Consider the following 13,806-nt stretch of genomic DNA (forward strand, 5'->3'; position numbering starts at 1 on the left):
TCTGCAAGTGGAGCTTTTTATCTCACCTCTTGGGACATTTTCACTTTTGACATCAGGGGAAAGCTATTTTTAGGTTCTAATTGGTATCACAGTTGCTGTTAGCATTGTTTTTGTCCAGGCCACCAGGAGGTCAGTAACAGGCCTGACTGTCCCAGCCCACCCCTCTGGGGCTCCCTCACCCTGCCCATGGCCCAGGACCTCATGTCAGCCTCACAGGCCATCAGCCCCTGCCCCAGTGATGCTGCAGAAGAGCCGGTCTCCAGCTCCCTGCAGCCCTGCCCTGCATAGCTGTGAGCTGGGCCCACCTGTAGGCCCATGGCATGGGCCAGCCTCAGCCAGTACCCGGGGAGGCACCCAGTGCCAGGGGCTGGGGCTGCCCCGGTGCCCCCCAGCCACCCTGCTCCTGGCTGGGCTGGTGGGACGGGCCCTGGGTGCCAGGCCCTGCACTGCTGCCCCTCCATGGGGAGCCCCTGCTGCCCCCAGCACCCCAACCCCAGGGGGCCGCCGGCCTCCACTGCACCATGACAGGTCCATGCAGGCCTGTCTTTTGCTTCACCTAGTTTCTCTTCTTTAAATTGCCTTTTCACTAGTAATTAATTTCTTTCTTTGTAATTTTGTTCTCTCTCCTGGCCTCATTATACATGCATGGCAACTTTTCATATCGGAGTGTGGTTTACACCTGCTTGGCTTTCTGTACTTTCCTGGCCAGTTGTGTTATATCACGTCCTGTTTAGTGTCGGCCTTTCTAGAAATTACGTAGTTGAAAAACTACTCTGTGAAAATAATTCATTTTAATGATGTGTTAAGACAGTGTTATTGATGCAGTTTCTGTGAACATAAAATTAATATTTTTATACAGCTTTGGTAAGGTTTGATTAAAATCTTCTGACAGGTATCTGCATTGCACTTTCTCAATTACGGATGTCTGTTTACTTGAGGAAAAAAAAAAGGCCTCTCGCTTCACGCTTTTGAGCTTTTAATCAGAAAGCAGTATGGAGAAGTTCAGATCAGTGATTTCGGTACAGATGAGCGTAGCAGTCAGCAGTCGTCGTGTCTGCTCAGGGAGCATAACTGCAATAAGTAGCTCTGGTTACTCTTTGGTGCTGTGCAAATAGTTATGAAATTCCTGAAGAAACTCTTGAATTAATCTTAAAATGTGATGGACTAAATACTTCTTAGTGTTGAGTTTATAGGGTTTTTTTGTTTGTTTGGTCCCTCTCCCCCCATTTCTGAGTGGACTAAATTGTAACACCAGTACAATATTTGGTTTAGGGAGGTATAGATCTCAGAAAAGTGTTTAGAGAATATGAAGCATCAAAAGTCTTAGAGGGAAGATGAAGAATTGAGATAAAGGCACTGCCTTTATATGGGCCTTGATAGGAAGATCAAATGTGTGCTTTAAGATAATGGCTCTTATTATTAGCAGGGCTTAATTACTTCAGCCTTCAGCCTAACAACTCAGTGATGGGAAGGAAGAGCTGTAGAATAAGTTCATTGCATAACTTAAAAGGTACTGAGAAATGACTTCAACAGACAGTAAGGAGCTGGGAAGAGAGCTCTCTTAGGAGCTAGGAGAGCCTTGTGCTTCATGCGTATGTATCACTAGTTGGAAAAATAATTAGCTAATGTTTGGAAAATACTGTCATCCTTGGAAGAAATGCTCTGCAGTGTGTTGTTATGCTGATTTGATACCCACCCCTCAGACCACCCAGTGTACAGAAAACTCCTTTGTTTGGTGCAACCAAGAAATGAAGACTGAGAAGTACTAAAGCCTTAATGCAAACTCAGTGACATTTAGCAGTAAGGGCATATGTAACAAGACCATATAGAAAACAAAGGGCAAAATCCAGTCCTAAATCCTGCCTGAATTGGGATGTTCCATACAGCAGTCCAGGTTAGCTGCTTTCCACTGCTGCCAGCTTCTTTAGGCATCTGAATTTATGAGGAGCATCAGTGTTTGACTTAAAAAGCACTTGAGTATCTGTGACTTCTCAGAAATACTGCATTGTCGGGGGTTATGCTCTTGTCTTCTGCCTAGGGTTCACTGTACGCCAAGAGTCAGATAACAAACTGCCGGGATGTTTTCTTTGGTTTACTAACCAGGGAAACCTAATCCAAAACGGAATGCTGCTGCTGTGTGAATTTGCATAAGAATAGCAGTGATTTGAGTATTTCCCTGAGAATTGGATGTAATTTTAGGCCTCTCTGCTCTTCAGGGGTTTTGATTATCTGCAACCCAGAATGCCACAAGTTTTTGGATGTTTTGGTAGAAATGCAATGTTTTTCTCTTAAAACTGAGTTACTCTGTGAACATATAGGCGTAAGAAGGCTGAAAGGAAAGCAAGTTATGGATTGGTGTTCAGGAGAGGAAAGCGTAGGTTCTAGTCTTTGCCTCTAGGGCTGTAATAGCTTTTTGTTTGCTGGTGTTTGTATTCATACAAAATTCAAAGAATAGGGTGAAACCCTGAGCTGAACTCTACTATATGGTAACTCTTCCACAAAGAACCAGAGCCAAAGCAATTCCACTAACATATTCAATATTGACAGAGGATGTAGATGTCTTAATTGAACGCACGGATAATGTCCTCCACTCCATTGAGAACAGAGGATCCACACAGTGATCTCTGATAGGAAACTATAAAAATTCCAGGAGAATCGGGCTGCAACAGGCAACTGGAGCAGTTTGCATGGAAACAACAGTGAGGATTTGGAAGACACCCATTATTTCTTTTCTCTGTAATATCTTCTAATCTGTCATTGAGATAAGAGGATGGGAACTCTGAGGAACTTGTTGGGGAACCACGAGCGCTGATTGCTCTTTGAGGGACTGGGAGCCCAGTGTGACAAGCAGGCTAGCAGAGAGCCTGCCCATGGGGCCCAGCCCCACAGGCTCCGAGCAGGGCAGGCCTAGGGGCAGTAGCCAGACTGAGTCAGCAATTCAGATCCCCTGGTGGTTAAGAGAACTGTCAAGGCTTCCCTTCAGCACGGGCTAATAAACACCTTGCTGCTGAATCTAGTTGCACACACTAAATCACTTATTCCCTCCCTGCCCTATACGTTGTCTTTCCTTTTTCCTCTCCATAGAGTGGTTATTTCCAATATTACTACATGTTCCATAAACAATGGGATGGAGACCACTTTGCAGCATCCTGTCACTCAGGAGGGAAAAGTTTATGGTCATTCGAGTTGTACAGGTGGACAGAAGATGCATTCGTTCTCTCTGTCTCTGTGGCTACTGATGTGCTTCCTTGCCTGTCACGGTCTCATGGCCCACTGTGACGGGGGAAGTCCATCCAGACCTGAAGGAGCTGCAGTGACTGCTGCAGGAGTTGACGTGGTTGTTGGCTAGTTAAGTACTGTGGATAGGAACCGCTGCTTATAGGCCCAGGATGTTTTAGTTTAGAGGAGAGGATTATCTGCTCGATGAGCTTCTTTGAGGCATGCTAGAGATGCGCAGTTGAAGTACGGAAGAGATTCTTGCAAGGTCTTGCACAGTCTCATGTAGAATTTGTTACTGACGGTCCTTGACTATTTTTTGTGCTTGAAGCAAATTGTCTTTTTTTTTTTTTTAATGATGTTTTGGCTTGCCACCCAGTGGTACAGATTTTCTGCATCTTGTCCTTGCCTCATTATACTAAAGCTTCTCGTAACTGTCAAAGAGTCTGTTGTTGCAAGGTCAGCTGGGGATCCAGTGATTTTGAAATTTATGAATATCCACTCACATGTCCCTGAATGTTGCCTTCGTGACCTTATGCCAAGTCAAATATCACTTGAGCTATTTTTGGTGGCTGTTATTTCAGCAACAAATTTCTACCTGAATCTCCAAGCAACAGCATTTCACCAGGACCGTGAAATTCCCCTATGGCTGTTGGATTTTCATCTGAAACTTACTTCCCTTCTTTTTAGAACCACATTTAGTATAGCAGAAATAGAAACAGGTTTAATGTTCCCAAGATTTTGATTTCTTTTACTGGCTGTTGCCTCCTCTGTTGTGGTATGTGGAAGTTAAGAAGGCACAGCTGTGTCTTCACAGATGGTATTAAAGTGCATAACCTAGTTAATCTTGCCAAGATACCAGCTGTCTGGTAACCTTTCCCTCCAGATGAACATCAGGGCTCACTCCAGACCAGTTGCTGCATCCTCTACCCACCTCAAGGATAGGTGAGTTAGTACAGCAGCAGTGTGGTGTAAACAGGCGAGCAATACAAGCAGTATGCTTTGGACTTAGCTGATGGGTTGGGTGTTCAGTTCAGGAGAGCAGTGTTTCAGGTGGTACTTGACCAAGGCAGCTGAAATGGCTCTTCCATGTCTATCTTGGAGGGAATGGTGTTGGCCAGTCATGTGCAGTGGGAGTCATGCTGATTTACTGGTAACAGGGTGTGACCATCCTTGCACACTGTAATCCAGTGAGACACGGGGCATGTGATCATTTCTGCTGTTCAGAACTACCGAGCCTCACAAGCACCACAGGTTCATGCAGCTCCTGCCTTCATCTGAAGGAACTGTAATTGCTATGGTGTTGCAAAACGGGCGAGTTGCTCTAGACTGAGATAAAACGAGAGCTTACAGTGCGTGAGCTAATCTGTATTAGCTGCCTTGTGTGTCTGCTTATGCTCAGTGGTGAAATGGGATGTAATGAACTCTTCTTTCAGTGAGCACTGTGCTTCTAGCCACATCAGACGTTTGCCTTAGAGTAATCATGATCTATCTGATACACTCCGTGTCTCCTCATTGCCTGCCCTGACTGTACTCGCCGTGTCTCGGGAAGGCAGCGTTTATTTTTCCAGAATGCAAGCAGACAACGTGATTGATGTTTGCAAGGATTAGAGGTAGGGAGTTTAGGGCAGTCGTTGCAGTACTTTGAAACCTGGATTAAAAAGTTAAAGTTACTCGTCGTGTGGTTACATCAATGCTAGTAAATTGTGATCAGGACCATGCTGTGATACTGATGCCCACTGCCATGGAGGAGCCTGCTTCTGTACTCTGAAATTCTCTTTTTCTCCAGATTGGGCCACAGGCAAACTCCATTGGGAATGGTGCATGACCCATGCTCACCACAAACTGTGCCTGAGAGTTGTCTGGGAGACGGACAACCAGCACGAGCTGAAAGCAAGCTAGAGATGGCTCTGTCTAAAACTTATCAGTATTGGGGATTTAATTCCAGTGCCGAGGAACACCAGGCTAGTGTTCAGTTTGCTAGGATAGATGTAGTCTGAAAGCCATCCTGAAAAGATTATTAAAAGTTTAGGTTTTTTGAATTACTAAGCTTTAGTAAGTATCATTATTGAATGTGGGCTTCTACTCATATTAATTAAGCAATCTAAATTCTGATGTCCTATTTTTAGGAGAATTCATGATGGTAAGATTGGAAAAATTGTATGTGCAGATTTAGAGCCAGAAAGTTTTGTTCGGACTACGAAGCTATGGGGAAAAATTCCAAGTAAATAAAAGTTTTATTTAGTTTGATTTCTGTTTGTTTGATGAAGTGTTCCATCTGCTTGAATAAGAAGCTTCTGATGCTTTGACCTCTTTATAAGTTGTTTTTTGCAATTATGAATTCAGTTTGTGTTTAAAATGGGTGTTTTTTAAGGGACTATTCCAGTACAAAGGATAAGCAAACTCGGAGAAATGATGTTTCAGGAAGGGCTGAAACAAAAAAAAATGGTGTAAATTTAAGATTTGATGCTATTACTACATGTTCCAACCAATGCTTAAATAATCAAGAAAGTTATATATGAGCAGTGAGAACAAGTTGGGTACTTGACTGAGAAACTGGCGTAAGATCATGACGCGTAGATTACACCAAAGGTGCTCGCTTTCTTCTCAGATTTAATGGCAAGGAGTATGCACTAATACTTGTACATATTTTTTTGTACAAGATTTTGATATTGTTAGTAATAGAAAAGTTACTTGAACGTTGAAATTTGTCAAGTCCACACTGGAGTAAGCTTAAGCGCAGTGGAAACATGCCTGCTAGTTCGGAGGAGAAAAGGGAATAATTAACAATCTGCAGCAGAGTTAAAAGTTGAAGCCTTACATATGATCCGTGTTTGCAGAATTGTCATGTAGTAAAAATCTGGGAGAATGTGAAATGGTTGCCAGTTGTATGCTGCTGTGGTCTGTCCTGTAGCCTTTGGCAGAGCTGACTGTGAAAAATGCAAAAGTAATTTTGCTTGGTTGTGTTGATGGAGTGTTGTATTCCTCATTTGTTTGTTCCAAGTAAGAGTTTGGGAAATGTGAAAAATATAATTCCCTTGGGCAAATCTTATTACTTCTAAAAATATCAATGATTTGTATGGAAGAGGATTTTTGAAGCCTTTTTTGTATGGAAGAAATTATTTTTGTTTTCTCAAAATTGAGGAAAATGGAAATTTTTTATTTTTCATAAAAATAGCTTATCCCCTTAAAGCAGAATAACTGTGATTTAAGGCTTCTTCAGAGAGCACTTACTTGTGTGCTTGTGTACACACAAACATGCTGTGGACACACAAACGTATGCTGCGGATGTGTAGCATTAAATTGTGATTTTTAAAATGGAGTGACCATATATATTCCAAATATTCAATTGATTAGTTTGTGGAAAAAGGATTTTTCTCTTTCTTTAGAGCAAAAACAAATTTTTTTGAAATCTCAAAATGGCATTTGTAGATTGAAAAAAAAGACTAACTTTAATAATATTTGGAAACTGCAAAAAAAATAATCAGCCAGCCTGTCACTGGTACTCAGGAACTGACAGTCACTCTTACACAGAGACACAGGATGAGACATGAAAATGACTGTCATCAACAAAGTTTTGACAGCCTGTTGGAAATCCCTTAGTAGCCCATAAATGTTTTCAGCCACCAAGCCTGAGGGGCTGTGACCTTTCCAAAGTGACATGGGAACGTGCCTTGGATTCCAGTGAATGGTAGGGAGCATGGGCACCCCTGAAGCGCAGCTGCTCTTGCTCTCTGCAGGGCTGTGATCATCACCTCACACTCTCATTAGTGGGATGCTCCAACTTTTGATGTGGTTTTATGATGTGGCTGAGTGCCACATAAACAGTGTTTTCAACGGTGTAGAGATGAGTACATGCTGACAGTTTTGGATGGATTTATTTTTAGTGAGATCTGGAATAGACGTATTAAACTGCAGAAATGGTGTGAGTCAGTGCTTTGTGGTCTGCAATGGTTGGTATCTTTGGGGAATCAGTGTGCTGTCTCACTGTGCACATACAGTGCGTCAGGACCACAGATGAGAACAACTGAGCAAATGTCACACTCTTATTTTTTTCTACGTGATGAAGTTACACTTTTGGATGGATAAGTGCTCTGTTTTATGACTGATCCACTTTTAAAGAAAGGTGGCCAGACAAGTGTGTATGCTACAAACGTGTTGTCAGTAGGCATAGCTGAAAAAGGATCTAGAAGGGATTGTCTCATGGTTGGATAGGTTTTGGTTTTGTTTTTTTTTTTTTAATACTGCTTGTATGTTAATACAAGAGTTTGTTCCCTATGCCATGGTTGTTGGTTTTGTATGTGCTCAGTGTATCTTGATTTGTGAGGTGTATGTGCCTGGCTTGATTGCTGACATTTCTTTTTCTTATTTTAGATGCGTGATAACTATTTTATGTGTGTTTTCTAGTTACTATTTTTACTTGTTTGGTGTCATTGCTTTGCAGCTGGTATATTGCAACAAGTATAGTACATTGTAACATATTTGTCTAATTCAGCTATAGGATATACAGATTTTCTTTACATTAACTTTGGTCTGGATACCTAATTTTAGGTTCTGACTAACTTGTTAATTTGTCTTAGATAAGGTTGTGCATTGGTCCCCAGTTACATCTTTCCTGAAAACTTCGATTGCTCGCATTACCTTTTGGCAAGTTAGGCTAGCTCAAGGGCGAACAGCCACCGTAAATAATAAGAGATGAGATGCAGAGTGGAATTGGGTTGCTGCTCAGTCATTGTTTTCACTGTGATATGAAGATGATGAGTTAGCAGCTCATGAGTTGCACTGGTTTGCATTGTACCCTCTGACAGACTAGACAAGTTGAGTAATAAGCATCAGCCCCCCTAGAAGAAAAGATTTTAATGCACAGAATGTTGATTAGGGTTAACACTAATTTCAGCTTCAGTTCACTCTGTGGTAGAGGCAAGGGGAAAAAGAAAGGTGACCAAAGAGCATGTTGCATATCACTACATCAAAAATGTATAATATAATGGTGTCGAGATTTTGGGCTGAGGAGGTTGAATTTAGATCATATGCAGAAACATCCGAATCTCCGGCTCTAGATGCTGCTGGTTGATTTACTGACTTCGGGAAAGTTTTTGTACTAATCTTCAGGGCAACTGAACCCTGTACTTAGATGGAATTGCCAGCACTGTTTGAATAATGTAAAGATGTAGCAAAATCAGCAGGAAATGAAAATGTAAATAAACAGTAGATAAAAAGTATTGCTTTTCCAGCAAAATAGAATGTGTTTAAAAGACCAAAAAAGCCGAAAAAGATCTGAAAGCTGTACTGAATACATAGATCTGAGCTCAGAATAGTTTTCTATGCTGAAAAAAACAGCCATTATCAAAGAACCCAAAGCCCTGCCTGTAGCACCAGTCTCGTAGCCAGGCCTTAATAGAGAGAATCCTACTATTCCATCCCACGTCATCACTGGAAAATGGAAGGAGGGAGGAGAAAACAACTTGTGCCCCAGACTCTTTCACTAACCGTCCTAGGGCCTTGTAGTCTTTCTTTATCCCCCTCAGACTACGGGATGCAGCTTCTTCCCCACCTGTCTGCAAGATCAGCAGGGGGTAGTAGTCTGTGGCCTTCACCAGGTTGGGGAGTTTCCCGGTGATATCCCTGATTCGGGCTCCAGGCAGGCTGCAGACCTCCCTGTGATGGGGGTCAGCTCTGCATATTGGGCCCTCAGTTCCCTTTAGGAAGGAGTCTCCAACCACTAAAACTCTTCTCTTCTTCCTTGTGGAGGAGGTAGCTATACGCCTGTCAGGTTTTTCTGACTGTGGTGGGACCTCTGATATAGGTTGCCTCTCCACCACATCCCCATTGGACTGGCTGTATTCCACTAGGGCTTCATATCTATTGCTCAGAGGCACCTGTGGAGGCAAGGTAGGCAAGGAGGGCACTCGCCTTTTGCCACAGCCATAGACTTGCCTCCACTCACTCCTCTCCTCCAGGTTATCGTTTTCCACCTGAGAGAGGGGCAGAGTACAGGGGTCCCTTGATCCTGGGAGCTCTCTGACAGGTGCTCCCTTTTTTGTTGCAGGGAAGGCAGAGCCTGGCTCCACCAGTCTATCTCCATTTCAGCCTCCCGAATGCTCCTAAGCCTTTCTACTTCGGCTTGAAGCCTTTCAACCTGGCTTTGCAGCTGTGCCGCTTGGCCGAGCAGATCATCTACCTGCTCACAGCGCACACAGCCCCCGTCACCACAGAGACGCTGTAGCATCCCTACAGCCTGCGACCTGCACCATCGCCTCCTTCCGTGGGAGCTCTGTCTGGGTTCCCACATCCATTTTGGTCTTCTTCCGCCGGGTAGATACCATTGTTCTTTCACTGAGCTGGGAAATACCTGTTGGTGCCACCCCTGGTTCACAGCTCCTTGGCACCTTCTTCGCCTTGTGCACTGGGAGGGAGTCAGCGCCCTCCCCAACGAGCTGCAAACGGCTGTGGCCTCCCCTGCCCTGGGACACACACAATCACTGCTGACTCACCCTCTCCTCTCTGGGCGGGCTCTTTATCACCTGATCGACAGGGGGTGGTGTTACGCCCCCCCCTCTCCTGACATTAAAATAATGTTATTTTCTTTGTGATTTTTCTCTCATGTTGGAATTACAGTTACATTGCATAACTGAAAAGTCTTTTTGGCATAGTCACTGCATAGAGTTAGAGAGGCTTGTAGGAAGAATGGGAAAATTAGTTGACCATAATTCTTAATCTAGATTTTTTTTTTTTTAGGAGACGGTAGACAACCATCCAATATAGGAGTCTTTTCATGTGAGAAATAAAATTGTGAAAAGGAACACAGTAGTTTCTCAGGGAAAAAGGTTTCCAAAACTCTAAAGGAATAAGCACACAAAGTTCATTTTAGAAATCAGGGCAGGGATCTAGTCCACCTAATCTGAATTTCTTTGAGTGCACATGTTCCTTATGTGATCAGTTGAGAGAGCGCTTTCAGGAGGAGGGAGTTCTAAACAGGTTTTGGCTTGTACTTTTCTGCTTACTGGCACTTGGCTTCAACAGGGAGTGTGAAAGATACTCTGTCAGTACACATAGTCATCAGGTGGTGTAGGCACCCTCCCACACTAGGGGCTGAACAGATCCCTGCTGTAATGAGGTATTTAAATTCAGTTATCACTTGAAGACCTTGATAATGTTACTGTTATAGTACTGTTACTGCAAGTCTTGTAAAGGTAAAAAAAGAATCTTTGCCTGAAGAGTTTACAACTAACCAAGAATTAAAAGATGGGGAGGATGAAAATATGTGTGTGTATAGGTATGCATATATGTACAGGCTTGTATTGTCCTGACTGTCAAAGTGCCTGATAGGGCAAAGGTAGAATATCTGCACTCAGCTATACAGATGAGGGAGGAGATTATGTAGAAGGTTAGCAGAACTAGCAATTTTGCTTTGCTTTTCTTTGCGGAAAGGGAAGTGTTTTACTCCTCCTCCCTCTTACAGGCACAGAAAAGGAGCCTTTCTTCAGAACCAAGCTGGTCTGGGTTTGACAATCTGGGCTATGTTGGCTCTCCTAGAAAGGGCTACAAACAGGAAGGCTGCCCTTGGACTACCATTACAGAAAGGAAGGGGAGAGAAGAGTAGTTGCTCTCTTCTCTCCTGAGCAGACCATGACAACGTACAGTTATACCTCTAAAAATTGGTATATTTTTGCTAGATGCATTAAAAGGGTTTTATGATTTTATAATAGATGAGGAATTTCAGAAGCGTTTCAAGACTTTCAATAACACTGCTTCACTCCCCTTGTCTAGTCACTGAGCATTGGCTGATTTCCTGTAGGTAGGAGAAGTCGTTCTGGAGAAGTGTTTTGAAGTTAGGGTACATATATGGTATTTAAGCTTAAGTTAAAACTGTGTTTTGCCTTTGAAATTTCTTTGCAATGACGTACTGTGATGCATAGCTTAAGACTGAGGTGCCCAAAACTGCTCTTGTAGTACCAAATAACAAATAGTTGTTGATTGTTCATATCTGTTAGTGGTACAAGTACTCTACAATATACGCTCTTTTTCTTTGGTAAAAAATGTAACTCATCTGGTTGCATGAATCATTTTCAGAGGAAGGTATGTTAAGTAGTGCTGCTGAGAGGTGTTTTTAAAGGCCCTTACTCATAAGAAAACCTTTAAAAATTATATAAGCACTATTTTAAACATGGACTTTTATGTGATACTTGTTACAGAAGAATTGATATTAAATAATTCCATTGCGGTTTTGTTCTTGCTTATGACATTTAATTCATATTTTAATGTATTTAAAAGTAGCTTGGATATTTATACTTATACTACTACTTCTGCATGTTGTTGGCGTAATGCTAGTAGCTGGAATTAAAGACCCTGTTAACATCTGATGTCAGTTTTTGTGATCAAGGCTGTGACTTCTGTAGCATTATCTCTAAAATATTCCATTGTGTTCATAGCTTTGACTTTTACGTATGTAAATGAATGATATGTTTGAAGTTCTTACTCTTGAGCTTACTGTTGTATTAAAAAAACCCCACAAAACAAAATTCCACCAAAAAACCAAACAAGAACAACATCAAAGAAGCCAAACAACTTTCCCAGTTTTCCAATCAGGATGATATTGAGGGGCATGCAGAGGGCTAAGACAAATGTTGTGTTCAAGAGTAATCCCACCTCACTGAGCTGTCAAAGTTCAAGCATGAGACCTGAACTCAGAACCACTCTTCGGATGTGCCCCTTTCTGTCTGTTGACTGCAGAAGGAATTGGAAGGCAGTTGTGTTTAAAGGTGAAGTACTTAAGTGGCATGAAGGTAGGCCCTGTGCTTTTAGACTGTTCTCCTGTTTTGGCTATATTTGAACTTCGGGACTCAGGAGCACTTTCCAGGTCCTGCATCACAGCCTGTCCATGTCCTGATTTAATATTAGCATGGGTCCTGAGCACACACTATTCTATTCCTCTTCTTTTGCTTCTCCTTTCAACCTGAATCCTGATTTCCAAGGAAAGGAAACATGAGCATGAAGGTGGAAGAAAGCCATAGTGTGCTCAGATCAGATCCTCAGTCTGAATAATCTTACAGCCCATTGCAGAACATGGATACTCTGCAGTGTAGGTATAGCGTAAAAAGCAGTGAAGTCTGCTGATGGGTCATCAGCAGATGACCCATCTTGTTTAGTCAAGACCTCCTCCACTGAAAACGGGAGAATGGTGGTGACTAAGATGGCGTAGCACAACAGAGGCAAATACAATGACTTTGGCAGAGGGGAAAACCCAGAAACTTGTACTTTACCTTTTTGCAAAGCCACACGCTCACAGATCATGTGGTGCCTAAATTTTAGAGTTTATTTCCTTTTTAGAACCAGTGATTCAGCTTTGAAATGGCTGCTGAACTGCACTTGATTTCAGTCTGCTGGTAATGGTGTGGGAGAGCAAAACCTTTATTTTGAGGAAGTGATCTCACATGCTATTTTTGAGGTAACATAAGCGCATTGTTGTGCTTCAGTTAGGATGGTCAAGGCCAGATGTCTACTAAGCTTATTTCATTAGAATGATGAACTTAGAGGACTGTAGAAGTAGGTGGTGATGGTGAATTTTAAGCACAGGAAGCAGCTGGTGTTCAAAGAGCATCAGGGTATTTATTGTAGAAACATAATATGAAGAAACAACTCTTCAACACAGAAGACTCCAGCCATGAAAACCTGATGATATTTCTCTGCGAACCTAAACAAATTTGCTTTTGCTTCCTTCCTGAGAAACAAATCTGCCTATAATTGTGAACGCTGACTTCTCCACCTACCCTTTGAAATGTTTCCTGTAATAGTTTTAATAATTGTGGCTCGTATGTGTGGGAGGAGAAGTAGTTGAACACCCAGAACTGTTAATTTTACCACTAGTACTTATGAATGACATCTCTCTTTAGGGTGACAAACATTCTTACTTACATATATGTTTTTTCATATTCACATTCCCTTTTACACGAGGAGGTATCATATTTCTAAAGATCTTTGTAAGGTTTGCATTTCATGTAATTAGAAACCTTTATATTTTTAAGTACCCATGGCAATTCTGAATGCTACAGCTTACCTTGTAATTGCTAAATATTCTTGCAGAATGCTAACAAAGATTTGAAAATCCATCATTGTCCTGCGACAGTTTTGATCAGTTCCTTTAGAATGAAAACGTGGATGAGGATTAACTTTTGCAAGCTGATGAGTTTGCATTTTTGTTGTGAGTACACGCTTGCGCAGGAGTTACTGCTGGTGGGATCTGGCCTCTCTTTTGGTTAGTACAGCATCATCCACCGTGGTGTCAAATACAGAAAATTTAGGATATGTTTACAGAAATAATGACTGTGGTATTTTTCCCTTTTAAAAAAAATTCTTTGAAATTTTTTTGGCTGATCTAAATGTTGTAGGGCAATCTGTGTAAAAATGCCAACAGCGTAATGTCAGACCCAGTTTCTCTGAAAACCGCAAGATGGAGACAAAAAGAACTTGAGCCTGATGGAGTTGCGCATAGTATTTTCATTTTTATGATTGATTGTGCCTTAGCAGTAGGAGAGATGTGCGTTGTGAAGAAAACTCTTAACATCAGTTGGCCTCTGTTTTTTTTAGAAG

At 42.1% G+C, this 13,806-nt stretch overlaps 1 protein-coding gene across 11 annotated transcripts in view; it reads left to right on the forward strand.

The window, feature by feature from the left end:
* Positions 1-13,806, forward strand: part of DST (dystonin) — a 326,171-nt gene that overhangs the window by 48,060 nt on the left and 264,305 nt on the right. Inside the window, exon 1 of one of the 11 annotated variants that reach the window (XM_068410510.1) lies at positions 4,145-4,161. The exons of the other annotated variants lie outside the window; for them this stretch is intronic. The gene's annotated coding sequence lies outside the window, so the exon portion shown is untranslated. Of the gene's footprint in view, positions 1-4,144; positions 4,162-13,806 lie in introns of those variants that run through there. 11 annotated transcript variants of the gene reach the window in all.

The sequence above is a fragment of the Nyctibius grandis genome, chromosome 1, assembly GCF_013368605.1.
Source record: "Nyctibius grandis isolate bNycGra1 chromosome 1, bNycGra1.pri, whole genome shotgun sequence".
Taxonomy (NCBI): domain Eukaryota; kingdom Metazoa; phylum Chordata; class Aves; order Nyctibiiformes; family Nyctibiidae; genus Nyctibius; species Nyctibius grandis.